The 5,524-nt window shown below is 36.8% G+C and overlaps 1 pseudogene; it reads left to right on the forward strand.

The window, feature by feature from the left end:
• Nucleotides 1-1,417: 1,417 nt before the first annotated feature.
• LOC120191879 lies at nucleotides 1,418-3,334 on the forward strand (annotated as a pseudogene).
• Nucleotides 3,335-5,524: the final 2,190 nt, after the last annotated feature.

The raw sequence follows: 5,524 nt of genomic DNA on the forward strand, positions 1-5,524 counted from the left end.
CGATGGATCAAATTATCGCTGGGAGGCTATCGGTCCGGTTTCGCCGTCGAAACTCGATGATGACTCGACAGGAACTCATATTACTCCATACCCTTCCATGGCCGATCTCCTACTTAAAGGTAAAATTTTATGAATCTTTATGCTGCTATATTTCCCTTTTTGTACGGTCACTCAAATTTCATAGATCGTACGCATGTAGGATCTTCGAAGCTTATTGAGAATGATGATAGAGAAATGGATAAATACCCTATGTTTAGAAACGAATTTGGTAACTCTGTGGCGTTGAAAGAATCTTCAATTGCAAAAGCAGTATCGATCCTCAATGAAGACGATGTTGCCTCTACTGTTACTCCAAGTAAACGTTTATATCATCTGTTTAAATATATTTTAATGTTTGATTCAATTCCCAAGCACCTCCAATCAAGTTTTATACTGTAGGTGGAGGGTCGTTATCTGTTTCAAGTGAAGCACTGAAGCGCGCAAGGAGTCTTCTTGGTGAACCGGAGGTAGGAGATTTATTTGGTGAAATGGATGAAGAGTTTCTCCATATAGAATTTACACGGAGGAAAAACTTAACGATGCGTCGTCAAACAAGGAAAACAGCTTTCATACGTCCTTTCCCCACGAAGGAGCAATGAAGACTAAATTGTACTGAACAATATGGTGAAGACTGTTTATGCATAAGTACTTTAATGTTTCTAAATTATAATGTATGTTGAAGACTGTTTATGCATAAGTACTTTAATTTTTCTAAATTATAATGTATGGTGAAGACTGTTTATGCATAAGTACTTTAATGTTTCTAAATTATATTGTATTTTGTTGTTAAGTAGTTTTATGCATAAGTACTTCTGTCTTAATTAAAATGTATGGTTGTAACTTTAGGTTATGTATAGAAGAAATGAAATATTTAAAATATGTTAATCTTATATAAATAAAGGTATTTAGCGACGTTTGTATCAAAAAACGCCGCTATATATTACACATTTTGCGGCGTTTTTATATATAAACGCTGCTAATGAGTAGTATAATAGCGGCGGTTTTTTATAAACGTCGCAATAGGTGTATTATATAGTCGCGTTCTTATAACAAACGCAGTAAAATATTTGTATTTTATTGGCGTTTTTAAATAAAAACGCCGCAAAAATTGTTTATTAATGGCGTTTATAACAATCGCCGCAATAGGTGTACTATATAGAGGCGTTTTTTACCAAACGCCGCAATATATTTGAATTGTTACGGCGTTTCTAGACACAAACACCGCAATATATATGGACATTAGCTGCGTTTATTAAAAAAACACCCAATAGAGTATAACTCTAGCTGCGTTTGTATTACAAACGCCGCAATTGTTACTTAAATCCTGCGCGAGCATTTCCCCCTTCGAATCTCATTCTAAACCTAATTTCATCGAAAAAAATGCTCCCTGTTGCCATTCGAATCCGTCACCACCTACATCGTCGCTGGTGGTCTGTTCATCGACCCTTGTTTTCCCTCTTCCTTTCTCGACTTCGTTTCCCCTTTTAGAGATTTTTCTTCTTCCAGGAAAATGGCTCGCATTGCTCATAGGCAAAAGCGTGAGGCGATTTCTGTTAAAGATGTATTTTTTTTGTCTGTTAGTTTCAGCAACGATGGGCTTGTTTCAGAACACAAGGAATTTTAGCTACAAAATGAAGTGAAGAACAACAACAACGGGGTAGGGGCTGAAGCCAAACGGAATGTTAGGTTAACGTGACATAGCGCAGTCAATACTACAAAGCATTTGTGGGCTGGAGCCATCGCGGCCATGGTTTCCAGGTAACCATAACGAATTTCGTTCATAATTTAGCTACGCGCCTTTTCATATTTGCCTAGATTTCCCATGCATTTCTAATTATTGTTTGAAATATCATAGAACGTTTGTCGCTCCGTTAGAGAGATTAAAGCTGGAATATATAGTGCGTGGTGAACAAAGCAATATATTTGAGCTTGTTAAGAAGATTGCTTTGACACAAGGATTGTTTGGATTTTGGAAAGGGAACTTTATTAATGTTCTTCGTACGGCTCCATTCAAAGCTGTGAATTTTTATGCTTACGATACGTATAGAAAGCAATTGCTTAGACTGTCTGGAAATGAGGAGACCACAAATTCTGAGAGATTCATTACTGGTGCTGCAGCCGGCATCTCTGCTACTGTTCTCTGCTTACCACTTGATACTGTATGTTGAAACCTAATATTTTGTTCTTGACATTGTTCTATCTTCAATTTATTCTTAGTCGTGTAGCCATGTTCAGTTCTTGCCTGTATGCACTTCTATATTTTAAATTATGGGCAACTGTTATAAATAGCACATGGGCAGCTGCTAATCCTTTGTTTTATTGGAGGCTTAATAATGTTGTAAGAGACCAATTTTAATGTTCTCTTCTAGTCTTAAGTCTTGGGAGTACAATTGTTGGACCTAAAGATCAAGATAATTTCCGCTATTGTCATAGCACTGTCATGTCTAACATTATATTTTCTAACCAACCAAGGTTAAGGATAGTGGCTCCAGGGACTTAGTACTTTGTTAATTACTATAATCCTATATGGTAGCAAAGTGTTATTTGAGATTTCTACAGAATAACGAAGTTTGATTCTAGCTGGAGAGTTTTTAACGCTTAAAGATATATTAAAAATGTGTGACATGTACTCAAACTAGATTGAAATATGATATGTTCACCAATTGAGGATTGCTATTTAGACGTGTCATTGCTTTCGTCATTGTGACTAGCTATACTCAAGAGGTCAATTTTGCTGACTATGAATAGTTTCATTTTGTTCATGTCCTTCTGTAGATTCTTCTTTTTCTAGGAGGGTAGTTTTTTATTATTTGTTTATTGTTGCGGTGCAGATCCGAACCAAGATAGTGGCACCAGGTGGAGAAGCCTTAGGTGGTGTAATTGGTGCTTTTCGCCACATGATCCAAACTGAAGAGTTCTTTTCTCTCTACAAAGGTCTAGTGCCCTCTATTGTAAGCATGGAACCTTCAGCTGCAGTATTCTATAGTGTGTATGATATGTTGAAATCAGCTTATCTGCGTTCCCAGAGGGTAGGAAAATAATTCAGAACATGAGTCAAATAGGACAGGAGCTGAAAGCTTTGGATCAGGTAGAGTTGGGACCAATGAGGACGTTATTATATGGGGCTATGGATGGTGCTTGTGCCGAAGTTGCTACTTACCTATTTGAAGTTGTGAGAAGACAGTTGCAATTGCAAGTCCAGGCAAGCAAAATGGGTGCACTGGCAACTGGTGTCAGGATCGTTGAACGAGGAATTTCTGCTCTCTATGCTGGGCTAATTCCCAGCTTGCTATAAGTAAGTGGATAAGCTTTTTAATAAAATCTCACTATTTTTTTCGCAAATGCTTTATGCTAATTATCCCTCTATAAGTGCAGACATGAGGTCAAATAAACAATAATTGTATTCCATGTACATACTAACTCATAGTAATTACATTATGGTACATTGTAGGAAAATACATCCGGTTCTAAAGTTGGTCGAATCCAACTCTTTGACATGACACATACGAAGAAGGATGTCACTCCTATGACTGCTGACGCTGCAGAAATTATGGTACGTTTATTGGGTAGATGTTTTAAATTTACCTGACTTTATTTATATTTGTACCATGATATTTTTATTTTAATTAATTATTCACTTTATTATTAGGAAAAATTGAGGGAGAAAAGGGCATAGTATCATGCTACTGCTTCGAGTCAAGGTATTGTTAATGATGATGACATTGAAAACCAAGCTATTAATGACGTTTTGGGTCCTGAATGATATGGTCGGGTGCGCTGTCAAGGATCATTCGTTACTCCCACCAAATATTTTGGATCCAGTTCATCACAGTACATATCATCACAGTCTCGATCTTCCCAATTAGAAGTTGGTCGTTTAAAAGAAAAGTTGGCTGAGATGGATCAACAAATGGCTAACTTGAAAGCGGAAAATGAAGCAAGGGAAGTAGAGAGAGCATCAACGGAAGCAACTAGAGTAGCAGCGGAAGCAGAGAGAGAAGCAGTGGCAGCACAGAGAGAGGCAGTGACAGAACAAAGAGAAGTAATATATCAGCAGAGATGTAAAGAATTTGAAAAATGACTCAATGATATGATACTGATGATACAAAAAACGCAACCTCAGAATCCACCATCGTAGCCTCATTTATGTTATGAGCATTATGTTAATGTTACTGAACCGTGTTTAACTTAACTTATATTACGTTAATGAAAAATTTTATTTATTATATTGGATTTGATGTTATTGTTGTTTTGTTTGTTGGATAATGGAACAGGTTGAAAAAATAAATTTGGGGTATTAAGCATAATTTTTAGAACTGTTAAATTCTGTGTTTTTTAGCGGCGTTTGTAACAAAAAATGCTGCAATATATCATACATTTAGCGGTGTTTGTGATAAAAACGCCGCGAAATCTCAAGACATATTGCGGCGTTTTCGACGAAAATACCGCTAAATCTCAAGACATATTCTGCGGCGTTTATAGGAAAATGCTGCTAAATATCAACATCTTCTACGATGTTTGTAGGAAAAACGACGATAAAAATAAACATCTATTGCAGCGTTTGTGAAGAAAACGCCGCTAAACATCAACGCCTATTGCGGCGTTTGTCTGCCAAATGCCGTTAAATATCAACACCTATTGCGGCGTTTTTTTGCAAAACGCCGCTAAATATCAATACCTTTTGCGGCGTTTGTTGAAAAACGTCGTAAACTTTAGCGGTGCTATTTTTAGCGGCGTTTGTCTTTACGCCGCAGTTGTTTTTAGCGGCGCTTAAAAACGCCGCTATAAGTAAAAAAAACGCCGCAACAAGTCACTTTTGCTGTAGTGTTTGCAGAAAATTGAAAAGATTTGCACAGCGATTTTGAGTGATTCGACTTTCTCAACCAAAGTCTACGTCCACTACCTTAGCTATCCACACTAAGGATTTTCCACAAATTCACTAATTTGTTTTTCTTTTGAGGACAAAGTGTAACCTTACAAATCTCTCAAGAATTATACCCCAAATTCTTGAGAACACTCTCTCCCAAAAAGAATAATACAAATTTTGCAAACTTATAAGAAAATCCTCACAAGGCAAGATGTTTGCACAATTCTAGAATAAAGAAAGAACAATCAAGAATAATACAATTGAGCACAATAAGTGTTCTTGAAAGCAAAAATGAATATTGATGACTTGAAAATCGATGTAACTCTTCCCGAATTGACTCAAGAGGTGATTAAGCCTTCAAATGAGTGAGGCTCTGGTACCAATTGTTGAGTTAATCGATCGATGGGGTTGGCCAAGAGGGGGTGAATTGGCAAATAAAAATTTCGGTGGAAGCTTTCACTATAGCAAAACTGTTATGTAGCGGTGTTTTTAGCGGCGTTTGTTGATAAAATGCCACAAAAGTATTACATATAGCAGCGTTTTCAATCCAAACGCCACAAATTGAGACTTTAGCGGCGTTTTTTATGAAAACGCTGTAATAGAGTATAAATATAGCGA

Source organism: Hibiscus syriacus, unplaced genomic scaffold (assembly GCF_006381635.1).
Source record: "Hibiscus syriacus cultivar Baekdansim isolate YM2019G1 unplaced genomic scaffold, ASM638163v2 tig00116971_pilon, whole genome shotgun sequence".
Taxonomy (NCBI): domain Eukaryota; kingdom Viridiplantae; phylum Streptophyta; class Magnoliopsida; order Malvales; family Malvaceae; genus Hibiscus; species Hibiscus syriacus.